Genomic DNA, 21459 nt, shown 5'->3' on the forward strand with positions numbered 1-21459 from the left:
CAGAAGGCATCTGACTTCAGAGCCTGAAATCTGAGCCATCCACAAGATCGCCAGCAGAAGCAAATGACACTGAAGTGGCCCATTTACCCCCAGGCTGTCAGAGCAGAGAGAGAGTCTGGCGCAACCAAGAAGTTATCAGAGCTTTCGATACATATTTTCTGCTTTATTTTTGCGCCTCTGTCCACAACATTCTTAGGAACTTCAGTAGTTTAAAGTATTTTTTTCATATACAATCAGTTTTTTAAAAGCCCATAAAGGGGGGCACCTGGGTGGCTCAGTGAGTTAAAAGCCTCTGCCTTTGGCTCAGGTCATGATCCCAGGGTCCCACATCGGGCTCTGTGCTCAGTGGGGAGCCTGCTTCCCCGTCTCTCTCTGCCTTCCTCTCTGCCTATTTGTGATCTCTGTCAAATGAATAAATAAAATCTTAAAAAAAAAAAAGCCCATAAAGGAAGGTAAGAGTACTCAGTTTGCAAGCTGCTGAGAGTGTGAGTGCAGAACGCCTGAGTTGGAAAGGCTGAAATGCTGCTTGCCTGGGTGTGTGCTTTGGTGCAGGAGAATTGGGTTAGACTGTCCAGATTAGTGGCAAGTCAGCTTTAGCCAGTGCTACTCATCCCACTGGAAACAAGAACATTTCTTCCCAGAAAAAATATGTATACAATTTCAGAGCATTCACAGGCCTCTAAAACCCGTCTATGAATTGCAATGAAGAACCTTTTTACTTTTTTTAGGTTTTACTTTTGTTTAAGTAATCTATATACCCAAGGTGGGACTCAAATTCACAGTCTCAAGGTCAAGAGTCACATGCCCTTCTGACTGAGCCAGCCAGGTGCTGCTTCGATGAAGAACATCCCTTGATTACTGACTCTAAGCCTTTTTTTTTTTTTTAAGATTTTATTTATTTATTTGACAGATAGAGATCACAAGTAGGCAGAGAGGCAGAGAGAGAGGAGAAAGCATGCTCCCTGCTGAGCAGAGAGCCCGATGCAGGGCTGGATCCCAGGACCCTGTGATCGTGACCTGAGCCGAAGGGAGAGGCTTAACCCACTGAGCCACCCAGGTGCCCCAGACTCTAAGCCTTTTGAAAAGCCTGCAGTCAGGTTGCCTGGCAGGCTCGGTCAGTAGAGTGTTTGACTTTTGATCTCAGGGCTGTGAGCTTGAGCCCCATGCTGGATATAGAGATTACTTAAAGATAAAATCTTAAAAAAGAAATAAAAGCCTGCAATCTTTTTTTTTTTTTTTTTTTTTTTTTTTTTTGTGGAGCGAAAAACACCATAGTCCCACTATGTTGCCTTCACCCACTGTCCGGGCAGCATCCAGTATCTGCTATCAACTATGCAAGGTTGCTGGGAAGCCAGATCTTTTTCATCTGGCAAATGCTTACTGAGTGTCCCCCCACACATTGGGTGCAGTTTCTAGAAACTGGTGTTATAGACATGAGAGAGATGAACAAGGCCCTTGTTCTCAGGGAGATTCCAGGGATGAGACTGACAATTAAGCACGAAAAGCAATGTATGAAACAAAATAGGAGAAGGTGACCAAGAAAGACTGGTGGGTGGCTATTTTAATGAGGTGAGCAGAGAAGGCATTCCCGAGGAGTCATTTGGGCTCAAACCTGAATGAAAGAGGGAGCCAAATGTGTGAAAAATTAAGAATGCTGCATTCCAAGGCAGAGGACATAGCGAGTGCAAAGGCCCAAAGTAGGTCATGAACTTGGTCTTCCTGGAATAAAGAGGAATAGAGACAGAGCTAGTGTAGCTAGCACCTGGTCAAGTAAAGCTCAGTCTGAGGTCTCAGTGCGCTACATCTAGTTCCTACAGTCCCTGAACAATCCCCCACTTTAGTTTCTGGATGTCAGATTTGAATAAACATCAGTAACTACTTGGTAACTAATAGGATTTTAGGAAGAGACTCCATGAGTAATAATAAAAATCTAGGAAACCAGCATTTTTTCCCCCCAGTTATTAAGTACCTGGTCAGGAAGACCTATGGGTTAAAGATCGATTTTTAAAAATTATTTTATTTATTTATTTGTTTGTTTGTTTATTTAGAGTGTGGGTGGGGGGAGGGGCAGAAGGAGAGAGAGAGAGAGACTCTCAAGCAGACTCCATGCTGAGAGTGGTGCCTGACACAGGGCTCACTCTCCTGACCCATGGCATCATGACCTAAGCCAAACTAAGAGCCAGATGCTTAACCAACTGAGCCACCCAAGCACCCCTAGATTAATTTTTAGGAATGACTGGGTTTGATGGCTTCTAGAGGACTCAGAACTGCCTGTATCAGCCAGAAGCTCAGATCCACCAAGCTTTGAAATCCCACTCCAGCGCCTACTGTCACTTCATCTTTCCAATCTTCAACATGTCTAATTTACACTCCAAATATGTACTTACTTTTGGAGAATAGGCGAAGTCCCATGTTTCCAGCAGAGGTATTTCAAGTTTGGGGGCAAAAATAAAACTAATTACAGTTCTAACCATAGGTCAGAACTCCAAAAGGACTTCCTATAAACGCTTTGGAAAGGTTAAGGGTTTTTTTTCTCCTTAATTGCCTGGGCCACCCATAGAGAAAGAGAGAGAAAGAGAGAAATTAATAGCAGAAAACATCTGGTGAAGTTTTTGCCCTCTCTCAGAATTTCAGGGATGTCACTGGGATGGATTCATCTTAGCACAGATGAAGTCAAGGGCAATGAATGGTGGAGAATTCTAGCATCCAGAGCGGTAGCCATTCTATGGTGATTAAAGCAAAACTTCAAGGGAGCAGGGATTCCCTTAAGGTTCTTGTTGTCAAGTAATGCCAAAAGCTGGTTGCACTTAACTTTGAGGAGCTCTGTATTTTTAACCTGTGTTGGAAGAACATAGAGAACTTCCAAGGTTGTTATTTGGTTCATGGAGAAATCTAATAAGTGAAAAACATTAGCTTAATGTCAAAAGAAGGGAAATTAAAAATTTGCCCCATCAGCGGGACGTCAGGCTGCAGGACAGAATTGCACAGAATAGAATCTGTTTACGCACTTGGAAATGTATGAAGAGATTAAAAGGTTAGTTCTGGAGAACGTTACCTAGGTTTTTATATTTTTTTCTTTTCTTTCTTTGTTTCTTTCTTTAGAGAGAGGGAGAGAGAGGGGCAGAGGGCACTGCAGAGAGAGAGAGGCTGAGAGAGAATCTTAAGCAGGCTCCATGGCCAGTGCAGAGCCTGACTCGGGGCTCTATCTCACAACCCTGAGATCATGACCTGAGCAAAAATCAAGAGTCTGACTCTTAAATGACTGAGCCACCCAGGCGCCCTACAGTTTTTATATTTTGTGTTTGATGAAGGGCTTTCAATGATTTTACTTGGTCCTCATGATAACTTTTAAAACAATATTTTATTTATTTGTCAGAGAAAGAGAGCACAAGCAGGGGAAGTGGCAGGCAAAGGGAGAAGCAGGCTCCCTGCCAAGCAGGAGCCCAATGCGGGAGTAGATCTCAGACCCCTGGGATCATGACCTGAGCCAGAGGCAGATGCTCGACCGACTGAGCCACCCAGGCACCCCTAATAATTCTTTCAATTAGCATGTTAGGATTCTTAATGTGAAATGAAAGAAACATACCTCAAACATGCATGAGCATAAATGAGAATATATCGGCTTATACAAAATGGGCTACGTTCAGATCTGGCTAGATCCAGAGGCCAAACTACCTCTCTCTACCTCTCTCATTATTCTCTCATTCTTTCTTGCTCCTTCCCTCTCTGTATCTTAGCTTCACTTTTTTCAACATGTTATTACCATCTCCTATTGTAGATGGTCTCCTACAAGCAGCTAAAGCTTACACCATCCTCGCCGACTGTAGTTCTAGATGAAGCAGAAATCAAGTCATGTGTAGAGATTCTAAGTGGCCCTGCTGTGGCCATGTACCCATTCCTTGAACCAATCTCTAGGAACAGTGGAGCTATGGCTACTTCAGTGCCCAGGCCGTGGATTTTATTGACAGTCCAACCACAGCCACATGGAATCATGGCTGGGGTTACTATCGCAGCCCTGGAATGAGGAGTACTAAGCTAGCAAAAGCTACAAATAGGCAGTGTTGGGCACTTGGGTGGCTCAGTTGGTTAAGTGTCGGACTCTTGATTTCAGCTCAGGTCATGATGGCAGGGTCGTGAGATTGAGCCCCCCATCGGGAGCCATACTGGGCATGGAGCCTGCTTGAGATTCTCTCTCTCCCCTTTGGAAAACAGTGTGGAGATTCCTTAAGAAATTAAAAATAGAACTTCCCTATACCCTGCAATTGCACTACTAGGTATTTATCCCAAAGATACAGATGTAGTGGAAAGAAGGGCCATCTGTACCCCAATGTTTATAGCAGCAATGGCCACGGTCGCCACACTGTGGAAAGAACCAAGATGCCCTTCAGTGGACAAATGCATAAGGAAGATGTGGTCCATATACACTATGGAGTATTATGCCTCCATCAGAAAGGAGGAATACCCAACTTTTGTAGCAACATGGACAGGAATGGAAGAGATTATGCTGAGTGAAATAACAAGCAGAGAGAATCAATTATCATATGGTTTCACTTATTTGTGGAGCATAAGGAATAACACAGAGGACATGGAGAGATGGAGAGGAGAAGGGAGTTGGGGGAAATTGGAAGGGGAGATGAACCATGAGAGACTATGGACTCTGAGAAACAATCAGGGTTTTGAAGGGGCAGGGGGTGGGAGGTTCGGTGAGCCAGGTGGTGGGTATTAATGGAGGGCACGTATTGCATGGAGCACTGGGTGTGGTGCATAAACAATGAATTCTGGTACACTGAAAAGAAATTTTAAAAATTAAAATTAAAAAAAAGTTCTCCCTCTCCCTCTGTCCCTCCTACTCTGCTTGCATACATGCTCACATACTCTCTCTCTCTAAAACAAAATAAAACAACAACAACAAAAAAAAAATAAGCAGTGTCAATACTGTTAGCCCCATGTTGCAGATGAAGAAATTTTAACGGTAGCTTGACCAAATTAAAAAAATAAAAGTCTGGTAATGATGGCCTCAGATTTCTGTAACAGGCCATCAAATCTTCCAGCCCATAAGACAGATGAGATTTAAAGTGCACAGGAACACAGTAATTTAAACCCACATCAAGGTTAAAATGTCTGTTATAAGCTCGTTCTCTGAGAGTCAGTCTTATTTAAGGAGATGAGTACAGTGTACCTATAAAGGGGGAAGGAGAAGTACAGAAAGAAGAGTTATTTGAGTCCCTGTCATTTCCCCTCTAGACTGCAGGCTTTTTGAAGAAAGAATCTGTGACTTCCCTCCTTTATCCCCTGCAGAACTTGGCAAATGATAGCAAACAGCAGTAAATGTGAGCTGAATAAAGAGAAATAAATTAGCACTCTTTGCTTGTCTTCATTTCCTCGGTAAATTGATGTGAGTTCAATATATCACCTTGAATGCTATGTCCATCTGAGAGACAAGGCTGACCTTCTGCATTGGCAGAAACTGAACAGGGGATTTGACAGGGATTTGAGAGCCGTGCACATAACCTGGAATCATGAATTTACAGATCAGAGCTGAGTTTTAAATAGCACATGATTCAACTCTTCTAATTTTATGTATCAAAGAATGGATGCCATAAAATGCATATCAAGCCGCAAGTGTTCTGTAGGGGGAAATGGTAGAGGTACGTAGGCTACTGTCCTTGGTTCTGAACCACTGCTCCCCGCATAGTCTCTTTTCCTGATGTTGGACACTTGTAACCCTGCATACCCTCTCCTGCTGCCATGGGTTTTTCTGCATTTTTGTTTTCAAGATGGATGGGGAAGAAAGATACATGACTTACTACCTCAGAGAAAATAGAACTGAGCCTTGCATCACAAAATATAGGTTATTTCACAAACTTCTGATAGTTTTCTCATTTTTCTGACATTCACCACTCCTCCCCAGGATTTGCTTATACTGTCTAAAGAAGTGAACCAATGTGCCCCAAGTTCACAAATGCACTGGGAGTCCCAGGTTTCCCAAGTCCCAATCTGTTGCAACCCCCCCCCCCACTCCCCCGTGCTGCACCTTACTCTCTCACTGATATTTGAAAATTCCATCCTGAGAGTCTTAAGGCCAAGGCATTGCCATCCCTCCCAGATGCCTCTGTATGTGTTGTCTGTGGCTGCATAATAAATCAACCCCAAACTAAGGAACCTAAAACAAAGGAGTATTATATTGCAGTTCCCGTGGGTCAGGAATTCGGAACCAGCTGAGCTGAAAAGTTCTGGCTCAGCCAGTGGTTGGGGTGAACGTAGCAGTCTGAGCTTCAGTCAGCTGAAGGCTTGTCTGGGGCTGGAGAAGCTGCTGGCGGCGCTTCATTCACATGGCAGGTAAGCCGGTGCCGGCTGTGGGTGGAAAGCCTCAGCTCCTCATTACGTGGGCCTCTCAACAGTTGAGTATCTTCAAACACAGCAGCTGGCTTCCCCCAGCATGGGCTCTCCAAGAGAGTGAGGCACAAGTGACAAAGTCTTTTATGACCTGGCCTCCAAAGGCATGCACTATCCCTTCCGTTAGCCCAGAAAACCCACTTGATACAAGAGTATGAACACTAAGACACATAAAGCATTGAAGGTCATCTTGAGGCTGGCTGCTACAGCTTCTTGTCTGCATTTCTATAGCACTGGCACCACTGTCTTATAATTACATTTACTTGCACCTTTCCATGGCAGACACAGTTCTCTGCCTACCAACAGCTCTTATCCATTCTCCGTGCTAGCAGAATCCTGATTTTGTACAGGTATTGCAGGGATCAGCAAACTCTGGTCCCTAGCCTCTTTCTCTGCAACCCCTGAGCTAAGAAAAATTTTAACATATTTAAAGATTATAAAAATTCAAAGAAGAATGTGCAACACAGATCATATATTATACACAGAGCCTAAAATATGTGCTACAATGGCATTGTATCAAAAATAGTAGGCTGAGTCCTGCTCTCGGTACCCCATACTAATCCCATTCCTATTCCCTGCAGGATTTAAAGACAGGCAGGTGTCCAGTTTTGGCACAAAGGATATAAGCAAGCAAAAAGCTACTGGGTTTCGGGGAGCTTCTGGAAAGAATTCCTTCTCCCTCATAAGAATGGACACATGAGAAGAGATCCCTTATGCCTCTCATCCATCCTGCCTTGAGGGTTGTCTGGTGAGAACAGCGGGGTGACAGCCATTTTGTAACGATGAGGGTAAAGCCAAAAATATTCTGGAGAGGCTGACTCAGACACCTGGCATTGCTGAACTGTTTGGTTAAAGGAGCCCCAGTCTACTTCCAGATTATTGTTACAGGAGAAAATTGCAACTATCTTTAAGCCCTTCTTTTGGGCATTTTGTTACTTTTAACTGAAAACATTCTGAATTATATATAATCCCCTCTAGACTGAGTTTTTAGGATACAAAATATATGTTTCTCACAGAATCCCTGATTTCTACTCTAAGGTCTGGCATAGAATAAAGTCTGAAGTATTAGTGTTCGTCGCGATCATAGTTTCTCAACTTCAGCACCACTGACATTTGAGGTCGGAGAGATTTTTGGTTGGGGGTGGGGGGCCTCTCCTCCCCCTGGTATGTGTTCAGCAGCATCCCAGGCCTCCGCCCACTAGATGTTACCGACACCCTTTCCCCAGGGTGTGACAAACAAAAATGTTCCCAAACATTTTCAAGTGCTCCTTGGGGAACAAAAATCGGTTGAGACCCACTAGTCTAAATGAATGATTCTTAGGGTATGAATTTCTAGTGTGGATTACTTATTAGGCAACACGTCAGGTTAAACATAGGACTCAGTCAGATTCCAGTCAAGGCCAAGTGGCCTTGGACATAGCGAGGCTCTGAGAAGGCTAGATGGGACCCAAAAGGCAAAGGAAGGGGAGAGAGGTGGGTACCGTAGAAATCGCAGTTGGGGGGGCGCCTGGGTGGCTCAGTGGGTTAAGCCTCTACATTCGGCTCAGGTCATGATCTCAGGGTCCTGGGATCGAGTCCCACATCAGGCTCTCTGCTCAGCGGGGAGCTTGCTTTCCTCCTCTCTCTCTCTGCCTGCCTCTCTGCCTACTTGTGATCTTTGTCTGTCAAATAAATAAATAAAATCTTAAAAAAAAAAAAAAAAGAAAGAAATCTCAGCTGGGTCTCAAGTGATGACCCAGAGTGATGGGTCATGACCCAAGTGATGACTCAGAGACGACCACCACCAGCCTCCTCTTCTGGTCCCTTTGGGCATGGAGACGCTAGTGGAGCATGAGAAACGTTTCTTAGTCTGGACCTTAGACAAAATAGTCCTGGGGGACCACAGAGGGTCAGATGATAAAGACGAAAAGAAAAGAAATATGATCTTGCTAATGGCACCCAGAAAGCTCAAGGAGGCTTTAGGGCAAAGATTTTGATAAAGGACAGAGTGGACACAGGGGCGATGAGAAGATAGCACATAAAAGTGGTCAAAAAAAACACAAGCCAGTAATGAGCAAACTCTATCACTGTATCAGTGTGGTTCCCCGTAACGTGCCCGTCTCTTTTGAAAATACAACAGAAAACTTTCCATCAAACTGTTTTCTGTCAAATGCTGGCCCCTGACAGATTGTGGCATATGGTGGTTTGTCTTTTAAGTCACTGGGGTTTTCTCACTCAACTTCGCCAAATGGTGGCTGTAATTACGGCAGTAAATGCCTCTCAGATGACAGCTTTTTTTCCTCCTTAAAAGAGGGAACATTTTAACAAGGATGTTGAGTAGACCACAGAGAGCGACGTGCTGCAGGGCTTCTTGGGAGAGAGGCTGGAGAAAGGAAGATGAGCTTCTCAAAAGGAACTGCAGCAGCCAAGAGACGAAAAGGCTAGCGCTCCTATCCAGCCTCACCACCTGCTGGCTGGTTCCTCAGGCAACATCCTTGACCTCTCTGAGCCTGGTTTCCCTAGCACCGAGGTGGCAGGATAAAAAAAAAAAAAAAAAATTACCTACAGGAAAGAGCTTCCTGAATGGCACCTGGACTTGTGAGGAGGATGGCCATCCTTGGCACCTCCACAATTCACGTCTCTCTGGAACCAGTGAACAGCCCTACTGCCAGCTTGCGGAGGGGAGGGCTCGTGCTATGTGTCCAGGCACCCATCAGCAGTCTTGAGGTATCAGATGACTGCAAATCCAATGCTCAGTCTCTTGCCTAAAATTCTTCCAAGTGCCCCCTTGTCCCAACCATAACTTGGATGGCAAGGACCACCACAAGCCATCCCTTCTCGTGCTCGGCCTCTGATCTTGTTGCTTTGCATGACCCACCGAGGCTCTAGCCACCCCAGAATGCTTGCCCGGTGATGACTGTGCCACTTTCTCTCACTTCCAGGCCTTGGTGTGTGGGCGCAGAATGCTCTCCCTCTTCCCCAGCTCCTGACTTGAGTCAATTCTGCTTTTGCTTCAAGTCCCAGCTCGAATGTCGCTTCCCTTTATTATGGGCTAAATCATGTTCCCCTTTCAAATCCATATGTGGAAGCTCTGAACCCTAGTACCTCACAACATATTTGGAGACAGGGACTTTAAAGTGGTAATTTGGGTGACTTGAGGTCATAATCTAATAGGATGGGTGTCCTTATAAGAAGAGTTTAGGACATAGTATACAGAGGGAAGACGGTGTGAAGACAGCTGTCTGCAAGCCAAAAAGAGAGGCCTTGGGGGATATCAACTTGTAGGCACCTTGATCTTAGACTTCCAGCCTCCAGAACTGTAAGGAAGTAAATTTCTATTGTATAAACCCACCGGACTTCGGTACTTTGTTACAACGTTATGGTAGCCGGAATGAACTAATGCACTGAAGGAAGTCTGCCATGAACTTCCAGAAACCAGCCATGACCTCCTTCTCACACCACCTTTTTTTTTTTTTTTTCCAAAATACTTATCATATGGGGTGCCTGGGTGACTCAGTAGGTTAAAGCCTCTGCCTTCGGCTCAGGTCATGATCTCAGGGTCCTGGGATCGAGCCCTGCATCATGCTCTCTGCTCAGCAGGGAGCCTGCTTCCCCCTCTCTCTCTGCCTACCTCTCTGCCTACTTGTGATCTCTGTCTGTCAAATAAATAAATAAAATCTTAAAAAAAAAAAAAAAGTCTCTGCCTTCGGCTCAGGTCATGATCTCAGAGTCCTGGGATCGAGTCCTGCATCAGGCTCTCTGCTCAGTGGGAAGCCTACTTCCCACTCCCACCGACCCCCACCTGCCTCTCTGCCTAGTCGTGATCTCTGTCTGTCAAATAAATAAATGAAATCTTTTAAAAAATATACTTATCATATGGTATTGTCTCTCTGTCTCTCTCTCTCTCTCTTTTTTTTTTTGGTTGAGGAGAGAGAAACAAGGTGTTACTTTAACATCAACAATGACGCTGTGTAACAACACAGGGAAGAGGGAGTGAAGAGGAGACATTCAGGCTTCTTGTTTCCTGACCAGACTTAACTGTAAAGGCAGAGCCCCAGCAACCCGGAAGCACCTCACACAGCCTCTCAGTGGAGTGCGAAGGCGCAGGAAATTGGAAATCTGAGGCTCTCACCACATAGAGAAGGGCTGATGGCAAGCCTGAGGAGAGGCTGCATGGCTTGGGGAGGACCCTGGAACAGGTCCTCAGCAGTGAACATGTCCCTGGCCCAGCACAGGTTGGAGTCTTTGGTGGCATCCTAGGAAGGCTCCAGGGACAGGATCTCCAGAACAGCATGAATGGAGCCCTGGTGGGTGTCAGCACGTGCTACACCATCTCTGCAATGTACTGGTTGGCGGGCACAATGCCATCATCATCCCAGTTTAGAAACTGCTAGAAAGTGTCTTCGATGTCATCGATGGTTGTGTCCTTCTCCATCACCAGGAAATGAGAGGGTGGTGGTTCTTGTTAAACTCCCCATGTCACTCAGCATGACTCACTCACCCTGTCCTTGTATCCAGCCACCACAAGGAGCTCCTTCCTATTAGCCATTCTTGCCAGCAGGCAGAGGTCAGCCGCTGTGGCCTCTACACTCTGTCTCCTTTTTAATGTGGGGTTTTTGTTGGTTGATGAAATGTCTCCAGGAGTAGATGACTGAAGGTCTTGAGGTCAGGGATTGTGTGTCTCTGCATGATCAAGACCGATGGGATTGCCTATAGGCATGTAGATGGCATGGAGTATGTTTTTCACAGGTGGATGGATATGAATGAAAAAAATATGTCAGTCATCCAGATAATTTAGGCAAATGAAAATTCTCATTGCATCATGGGCATGGATTTGGAGCAGCATTTTCCTGGGTGGTTTACCTAAATTCCCTAACTTCTAATAAAACTTCTAATGAAACATCTGTACCTCACTAAACCTATGAAGTCACAGATTGCAGATGTCCCCCAAATTTGGTCCTGGAATCATTATCAATGAAAGAAAAATTTCTGGTGGGTTTTCCATTATATATCTCAGTTTTGTGACTCACCATTTCTACATTGTCTTCCCCACAAGAATCAGGAAGGGGAAGATAGACGAGAAAAGAAAGATACTTGGAGTAATGAGGAATCCACAGTCTGGAAATTGTCAAACATCTAAACTTGGTTTGTCCTGCTGTAACTCAAATCCACTTTTATCACTTCCGTCAAAAAGCAACGGGTCACCATTTTCCACGCGACCATCAATCATGGTGCACGTGGACAGAGTTTGAAGGAGTAAGTCTAAGCTTAGAGAAGTTCTTTTAAAAAGTGGAATGCCGGGGCACCTGGGTGGCTCAGTGGGTTAAGCCGCTGCCTTTGGCTTGGGTCATGATCTCAGGGTCCTGGGATCGAGTCCCGCATCGGGCTCTCTGCTCAGCAGGGAGCCTGCTTCTCTCTCTCTCTCTCTCTGCCTGCCTCTCTGCCTACTTGTGATCTCTCTCTGTCAAATAAATAAATAACATTAAAAAAAAAAGTGGAATGCCAATTCGTGTTTTTAGTAACCGAAATTACCCAGTAACACCCGGGCTGGCTCAGCTTTTTTGATATTTGGATAGCAAACAGTTGAAAGCCCTGATAGCCAGAAGGAACAATTAAAGGGGAAAAGAAAATTAAGAGTTCACAAATACATTCAGTTTTATCAACTTTGTCTGCTAAGTGTTCCCTTTAATTACTATTGATTTTCATAATCGTTTATTAACCCAATATGCCAATTCAAGTTTGTCATAGATGATTGTGTGCAGAGGAGAATTCATTTTACAGTACTGGAGGGGAGGAGAGGCCAAGTGTTTTGGGAACAAATGCATTCCCTTACACATTTGTATCTGGTTTTTAAAATTGTTTTGCTTGGGCAGAACTTTATTTTTTTTTTTAACTGAGTAGATCAGTCATTCTGACAACGTTTCAGCTTCAAGCACTAGCTTCTGAAGCGGTGCATTTACTCATCGGCTCTGCGGGATGGCGGAGAAATGCAAGACAGAACGAATTTGATAAATCAAGTCAATAAAAACACCTCATCAATTTCATTATGAATATTTTATAAATGCAACCCCAAACTTGTGTAGAGTTGAGAGAATCAGGACAAGATTCACGTTTTGCCACCAGTGACTCTATTCGAGCCTTAGGTTTTATCACGGGTTAAAAGGCGGCTTTGTGATATCTACCTTACTCTGCCTTTTGGAGTTGGTGTTGGGCCCAAGGGAGGTCATAGAAGGGCTTCTTAAAGTTTAAAGTACACAGCAAGTTAAGGCATGACAGCCTTCCTTGCGTCCTGAAAAGCATCAACAAAGTACATAGAATCCTCTTAGAGTAAATGCCCGGAACCAGAATCTCCCAAGATTTACCAATGCTGGCTAATAAAATCGAAATTAAATACCAATTACCATGGGAGGGAAAGCAGATTAATGTGGTGGCGTTTTACCTGACTATTCATTATGAGTTGGGAGATTCCATTACCGGGCTCAGGCAGGTCGTGCTTTATCGGTTCATCAATAAGGAGCTCATGCTAATGGACTAGCATAAAATATCCTCTGAGGAACAGCCCTGGCTTTCCAGCCAAAGACCATAAACTCAAAATAATTTACATGGCACAAAATCTATTTCCTTCCAGTCTGTAAAACAGTAATGAGAAACATCAAGCTGGGTAGAAAAATGAGGATTTAAAAGGTCACGGATGTTTCCACCCATCTTCACTAGGGTCAAGGCTACTGATACCTGTCTAGCTTAGAGTTCCCTAGAAGGCAAAAAGGGCAAAGTTGTGGGTTTGCACAGAGCACATGTGCAGGGCCATGTGCAAATGGCACCCACCTTTGCCCACCTGCGGGTCAGTTTCAGTCCCCGACTCTGACCTCCTACAGCGGGACTTGAGCCTCGTCCTGTCACAGTATACTCTGGAACCCTGGCCTCCTTGTGGAAAGCACTGCTACCAGCTAGTTCAGGATGGCTTCTAGACTCTGCTTCCTCCCCCATGCCCTTGATGAACACTGGCAACTGCGCCCCCACTGGGCTTGTGTTCCTCGGGCCCCCTCCCTGCAGGCCCACTTTCCAGCGTCAATCAATGGGGAGAAGTCCCCATGCTGAGGAATCTGAGCCTTGGGTCCCAAAGCATCCTGCTGGGGCACGGAGTCTTCAAGCTCTTTCAGGAACTTCTTGGGCTCTGAGCTATCTCCTCTCTTCCCTGAGTCTCAAGATAAATTCATTAGACAAGACTGGGGGACAAAACTCTCCCTTGTCCTCCCCCCCCTTCTCCCCTGCCTCTCCATGTACAAATGCATCAATAAATCCTCACTTCCCTTCAGCCAATAAACCCAAAGCCACCTAATACAAGCATTTGTGAACCAAATAGCTACCAGAATCTCCAGCCTGTAACCAAAAAGAGGGATGGCAGCAAGTGTTGGCGAGGTTGTGGGGCAACGGGAGTCCTCACACACTACTGTGTATGTCAAATGACAGAGACGCTTTGGGAAAGAGTTTGGCGGTTCCTTGATGACCAAATGACCCAGCAACTCCACTCTAAGTATGTGTCTGAGAGAATTAAAAATAATTACATTAAAATAATAATACAAATAACTTAAGAATTGGGACCCTGGGTGGTTTAGTCAGTTGAGCATTTTCCTTGGGCTCAGGTCATGATCTTGGGGTCCTGGGATCAGGTCCCACCTTGGGCTCCCTGCTCAGGGGGTGCCTGCTTCTCCCTCTCCCTCTGCTACTTCCCCTGCTTGTGCTCTCACTCTCTCTCTCAGACAAATAAATTAAATTTTTTAAAAAATTAAAAATCCACACAAAAACTAGTACCTACATGTTGATAGCAATATTATTCATAGTAGTCAAGAATGAAAGCAATCCAAATGTCCATGGATGGATGAATGGATACATAAAATGGGGTATATCTGTACAATAGAATTTTATTAACCTATAAAAAGGAATGAAGTACATATAGGAACATGTTACAACATGGATAAAACTTAAACATACTGTGGTTAGTGAAAGAAGTCAAACACAAAGACACACACAGTCTGATTCCATTCCTATGAAATGTCCAAAATAGGTAAATCCATAGAGAGAGAAAGTAGACTGGTAGTTGCCGGGGATTAAGGGAAGTGGAAATGGGGAGTGACTGCTAATAGGTATAGGTATTTTTTGGAGTGAAGAGAATGTTCTGGAATTAAATAGTGGTGATAACTGTGAATATACTAGACTTTGAAAGGTTAGTTTTATAATATGTGAGTTACATCTCAATTCAATTTTTTTGTTGTTGTTTATTTGAGAGAATGGGGGGTGGGGAGAGAGAGCATGAGTGGGGGGAGGAGCAGAGAGAGAGGGGGAAGGAGACTCCCGCTGAGCAGTGAACCCCCCCACCCCCATCCCCGAATTGGGGCTCAATCAAGATCATGACCCAAGCTAAAGGCAAACGCTTAACTGACCGAGGCACCCAGGCGCCCCTAAATTTTTTTTTAACCTGAGAAATAGGGAAAAAGACTCACCAGCTCTCCAATTCCTTCTAGCAAAATCAGACTTGGGCTCAGCTGTTACATTCCACTGCACTTACTAAGGATTGTGCTGAGAAGCTTCAAGAAACCGCCCTGCCCCCACATCCTTCCCCACCTGCTTACTGATGCCTGAACCTCTTCTGTAGACCTTCTTTCCATCTGAGTATCTTGATACTTCCCCACTCTCCACGTTCGTGGGGCGATCTCTGGGACCAATCTTGTCCTTCAATGAAGACAAGCATAAAACAACACCTTCTTCCCTCACTGAGTATCAGACTAAAATGGTTTGATAGCAGGATTACAGAAAAAAAAACAAGGCAGACAAAACACCACCACCAGCACTCACATAGACACACCATTCTAAATTGGACTTAAAATCCAATATATTTCCCTCTCCTTTTCTGCATTTGAATAGGAGCTTTGAAAGGTATTGGTTATGCATATGGCACTTATTCGAAGAATATTCAATGAAAATAATAAGCATCATGTAGTCATTTAGTTGAATTAATACTTACTTTGAGAGAAGCCAGAGACAGGGATCTGAATCAGCTAGAAGTGGGCATTATTCATCAAAAACCATGGTATTTATTTTTGAGCCAGAATGCCACAATTTGCAGTCTAGTTCTATCATATGACTTTGAGCAAGTTTTTTTAAAATTATTTTTATTTATTTATTTGACACACAGAGAGAGATCACAAGTAGGCAGAGAGGCAGACAGAGAGAGGGGGGGGGAAGGAGGCTCCCCAATGAGCAGAAAGCCTGATGCGGGGCTCGATCCCAGGACCCTGGGATCATGACCTGAGCCGAAGGCAGAGGCTTAACCCACTGAGCCACTCAGGTGCCCCAACTTTGAGCAAGTTTTATAAACTTTCTGGCCTTGGTTTCCTCACCTGTAGTATGGGGATACTAGTAGTACCTACCTCATAGTAGAAGTGTAGAAAATAGATAAGTTAGTACACATGGGGCTTTTAGAACACTGCCTAGCATATGCTAAGCATTCAGTAAGCCTTAGCTTGTTGTTATTTTTGAACAACAGGGGTAGAGAACAGCCCTGCCCTTTGCTGCAGCCTTTCTATGGAAGACTACCAGGGGAAAGTCCAAGAGGCCTGACACAGAGGTAACTAGGTGGGTCTGCTCTCCTGTCACATTCTCTCTATTTCCCCTGAAGCCTGTTTTAGGCAGGCCCCCAAATCAAGCAGAGGCAGGTGGCTCTTGGATGTCCTGAATGTCCTGAGCCATGCAGGGCCGCATTAATAAATTCCACAAGAGTGTTCGAGAGGGTGACTGCAGGGCCTTGCTGTTCCAAAACCAGCCCAAACTAAAGCTTCGTCCCCCACAACATGACAAGCAGAGGGAGAACAGCAAAGAACATTCTGAACTCTATGTCACTTCCTCCTTTATAAACAGAACAACCAGATCTGGGCACTCTCTTTGGTATTTTTAGCCAGTTGACTAGGACGCTCTGCATGGCAATTTGAAAATAGCTTTCCCACCACTTGACCTGTCGCCTTAAATCGAATCGCCACTTTCTCCGTGTATTTACCACGATCTGCAGTTATCTTGCTCATGTTTTTGTTTGCTGTAACGGAGAATTGCGTGTAGGGTAGAATGAGGCTCTCGGGAAGGCGTGGCTCTTGTCTCTCTTTTCCACTGCTTTATCCTCAGCACCGGGGGTGGTGCCCGGCCCAAAGCAGGCCTCGAGTGAATAGTTCTGGAATAAATGAATAAACAGCATGTGCCTCTGTTCTAGATAGCCCTCTCTACCCATGATGATCTCTCAGACTCCACGCTTCCTTCCTGGAGGACCCTGTCTGCACCTGCTCCCCCTGCCCAGTGGGGCAAGTGGTCGGGGTGGGCGGGAGGCGGGAGGACCTTTCTGACCCCGCCACATGGCATCACAGCTGCTTGGATCTGGAATGGATTCCCTCTCTAACTAAGACGGTCATCATTTCTTTCTTGGGAATTTGGGCTTGGCACTCAGAGACTCTTGCTAATAAGAGTTGGTGCTTCAAACGAGAGGCTGGAGTGTTCTGGTCTCAAGTATGGTCAAAGCAGAAGGAGCCCGTAGGCAGTAAAGATCATAAAATTACCTGCAGAGAGTAAGCAAGGAGGGGATGGCAGTAATGAGAGAGAGAGAGAGAGAGAGAGAATATGAGAATGCACCGGAGTCCGGGCAGGTGGACTGGCTGATCTGAGTGTGCTGGTGTCTCAGTGCCCACTGCGTCCCTGAAGACCCGGCCGAACTTCCTTGGTTAGAGCGTTGGTTATTTCTCTCAGGTCATATTAGCTTGCCTGGGTTTCTATTTCTTGCCCACAATAATTCCTGATGACAAAGCTCTAGTGTACAGGAGGCATCCTCAAAGCCTCTGTGGACTTGAATTCTTTTCTCATGTATTCGTTTATATTCACTTCCTCAATAAATACTCATTGAGTCCCATACTGGACTAGAAGACAGAGGCGAACAGGTACACAAAAAACAGACCTTGTCCTGCGCTTCTGGAACTCTGGCAGGGAGACAGTGATTGAGTTAAGACAAGAAGAGAGGGCCCCTGGGTGGCTCAGTCACTGGGCGTCTGCCTTTGGCCTGGGTCATGATTCTGGGGTCCTGGGATCGAGTCCTACATCGGGTTCCCGGCTCAGCAGGAAGCCTGCTTCTACCTCTCCCACTCCCCCTGCTTGTGTTCCCTCCCTTGCTGTGTGTCTCTCTGTCAAATAAATAAAATCTTTTTAAAAAGCAAAAAAGACAAGTAAAGAAAGAGTGGGTTTAACTTTGCATCGGACACTGCCGGGTACGTATCGGGAATGGTGCTGGGTTGCACAGATGCCTAAGTCATCATGAATATTGGGGACCATGGTCTACTCAGAGTGAGGAACGCTCATATGGTCCTTTAGCAAAATCTGATACATAGATTTGCCCCTTAGGCTGATTCTGAGAGCCAGGTCTCAGAAGATGCCTGTTTTATGGACAAGTCTGGAAAACTGAGCCCCAAAAGGGTTAAGGGACTTATCCAAAGTCAGGGAGGCTAGTCAGAGGCAGAGTCAGAACCCAGCTGCCCTGTTTTCCCTGTTCCTCCCTCTATAAAATGTTGTCTTTTCCATGTAACGGCAAGCGTGCAAGAACCAAACACACTGTACAGGCCTGCAGAAGCTCAAGGCAGAAGGCCTCCAGGCGGGGCTCGGAAAGGCTATTTTTAGGATAAACTCTGCCAAAACAATGCAAGCAGCAAAAAGGAAGAGGCAAAGAGAAAATCGGCTCTCTCCGCTGAAGCCGCTACAGTGTGGTTCTCAGCGGGATTCTTTGCAGTGCTGGACCCAACCGAGTGCCTGGCCACCCCTGTAGGCTAAAGTCTATGAAGAAGTCCCTTCACCAAACCTCCTGGGGCTGGGACCCCGGCTGCATAATTAGGCACCACAGGGAGGCCGTTCACATGGGAGCTGGAACAAGGCTCCTCACAATTACCTTCAAAGACCCAACTAAACTGAACATCCCTGGGCGGCGGCAAGGGGGCTTGCGGGGGCTCATTTTCCTCCCTGTTTACTTCACATCACTCCCAGGTTGCAGATGTCACCTTTCATGAGGCTAGTCTGCGCTCAGGCTGGGCTCATCCCGGAGACCACAGCATGAAGTATGCGGTCTGTCACTGTGTTCTCAGAGCACGGTCTCTGGAGCTCCTGTATTCAATGCAACTTTAGCAGAATGGAGTTAAGATGACCAGGCCCCACTTAAAACAGATGAATCAGAACTTCAGGGTGGGGGCTAGTGGGTGTTTACTCAAAGAATACCAAGACACTAATTGGAAGGGATAGGAGCACACCTATGTTTATTACAGCATTATTTACAACAGCCAAGATATGGAAGCAGCCCAAGTGTCCTTTGAAAGATGAGTGGATCGAGAAGATGTGAGAGAGAGATATATATGTGGAATATTATTTGGTCATGAAAAAGAATGAAATCCTGCCATTTGCAACAACATGGATGGAGCTAGAGAATATTATGCTAAGCAAAATAAGTCAGTCAGAGAAAGACAAATACCATTTGATCTCATTCATATTTGCAATTTAAGAAACAAAACAAATAAGCAAAGTAAAAAGAGAGAGAGAGAGAGATAACCCGAGAAACAGAATCTTAACTCTAGAGAACAAACTCCTAGTTACCAGAGAGGACAAGGTGAGGGGCAGGGGCAAGGGTCAAATAGGTGAAGCGACTGAAGAGTACTTTTCATGACAAAAAAAAAAAAAAAAAAAAAGTCATTTCAGGGCATGAAGCCCTGAAACTTTCATTTTATTTCACTTTTTTAAAAGATTTTATGTATGTATATATGTATTTATTTATTTATTTTGAAAGAAAGGGAGAATCAGACAGAGGCACAGGGAGAGAATCCACACTGAATTCAGAGCCCAGCACAGGGCTCAGTCTAGTAACCCTGAGATCAGGACCTGATCCGAAACCAAAGTTGGATGCTTAACCAATGGAGTCACCCAGGCGCTCCCTGGAACTTTAATTTAAACAAGCCCTCCTGCTAATTCTTAAGTAGACTCAAGTTTGAAAATTGCTATTTTCTACTCCGTATTTTCCTACCAGTATGCCAGAATATACTGCTAATAAATCATCCATTCTAGGGACGCCTGGGTGGCTCAGTGGGTTAAGCCGCTGCCTTCGGCTCGGGTCATGATCTCAGGGTCCTGGGATCGAGTCCTGCATCGGGCTCTCTGCTCAGCAGGGAGCCTGCTTCCCTCTCTCTCTCTGCCTGCCTCTCCATCTACTTGTGATTTCTCTCTGTCAAAAAAAAAAAAAATCATCCATTCTAACATCCTGTTCTTCTAGGTGAATGGCTCTCTATGTTGATACTATTACATATGGGCCAAGTAATTTTGGGTGTGTTGGACGGGGGTTGAGGGGAGTTGCCTTGTGTGTTATAAGATGTTTAGCACCATCCCATTAGATACCAGAAGTAACTACCCTCTAGTCATTGGCTGTTAACATTGACAAGTGTCCCCTGGGGGTAAACTCCTCCCTCTTACCCCCACTGAGAAGCACTACTCTATGTAAGTGGTTTCCAACCCTGTTGCACATCAGAATCCCTCAAGGATCTTTGTAAAAATTGACTTCTTGGACCTTACACCAAGAAATTCTTATGTGTTTAATCTAGAATGGAACCTAGGCAAGCACAGTTTTTTAAGTTTCCCAAGTAATGGTAATGTACCAGAGATGAGAACCCTGCTCTGGGTAGACATTTGGAGGCAAATATGCAGTATATGTTTGTGACTTCACAGGAAGTACAAAAACTCAAACCCCAAGGCGGAGGGGGGTGGGGCGGAATTGTTTGAGTAGCCATGGGTCATCAGGACAACGCACCCAAACAGGACATGAGTCCCCTCTGATGTTAACAAATGGACAACTTCAACCCGATGCATTAGAAATTCTTCACTCTACCCTGCATATAACCTAAATTGGTTACTCAGCTTCTTCAACTAGGTTAGATGCTTTTATGAGTCAGCACCTCAACGTTATTGATTCATGCATCCTTTTATTCAATCAACACATATTTTTAGCACCATGTTTATAAATTTAGCAAAAATATTTAAAAGCGAGCAAAGAAGAGAGAGGAGGCCGTCTCTGCTCTTAAGCAGCTCACTGCATGTTTGAGAACACAGCTATTACCTAATCATACAGAAGAATGATAAGGTGTCAATTCTAGAAGTGCTGCCCTGGAGAGGTATACGAGGGAGATCTCATTTCATCAGGATGGGTAGTCTAGGCTACCTGAGGGTGAGTTGAGAAGGGGAGACGGGTGAGGACAAAGCAGAAGGGAAGGACACGGCATAAGCGTATCCAAGTGAGAAGAAGGATGAACTCAAGGAACTACAGAGGATAGAAGGATGAACTCAACCCTAGCATGCAGAGAGCTGCTGGGAGCAGGGAGATGCACAGTGAGCTTGGAGAGGGGGCCAACAGCCAGATCGTACAACAATTTAAAACCCATGTTGGGGAGTTTTCCCCCTTGATCCTCAAACTAACGAAAAGCCACTGATGCACTGTCTTTTGTTTTAATTTCTATTTTGGTGAATAATTTTTTTAGTGTACACTATTGTTGACTGAATGTTGACAATATTATAGAGCAGACCTCTAGAGTGCATTCATCTTCATTAACTGAAACCTTATGCCTGTTGATTCATACCTCTCTATTTTCCTCTCCTTCTAGCTCCTGGCAACCCCGATTCCACTCTTGGATTCTATGAATCTGATGATCTTAGATACCTCAAAGAAGCCGAATCATGTGGTATCTATCCTTCTGTGACTGGCTTATTTCCCCTATGATAATGTCCTCAAGCTTCATCCATATTGTTGCATGTTGCAGAATTTCATTCTTTTTATGTACATCCATGTCTTTTTTATCCATTCATCTGTCAGTGGACAACTTGGTTATTGTGAATACTGCTGCAGTGAACCTGGGAATGCTAATATCTCTTCCAGATCCGGACGGCAGTTCTTTGATAAATACCCAGAGGTGGGGCTGCTGGATCATAAGGTAGTTCTTTTTTTTTTTTAATATTTTATTTTTTTATTTGAGAGAC

The 21459-nt window shown here is 44.9% G+C and overlaps 1 long non-coding RNA gene across 1 annotated transcript in view; it reads right to left on the minus strand.

The window, feature by feature from the left end:
- LOC309862756 overlaps positions 1-21459 on the minus strand; it is a 52215-nt gene that overhangs the window by 22552 nt on the left and 8204 nt on the right. The gene's annotated exons all lie outside the window — the stretch shown is intronic.

Source organism: Mustela nivalis (genome assembly GCF_964662115.1).
Source record: "Mustela nivalis genome assembly, chromosome: 1".
NCBI classification, from domain to species: domain Eukaryota; kingdom Metazoa; phylum Chordata; class Mammalia; order Carnivora; family Mustelidae; genus Mustela; species Mustela nivalis.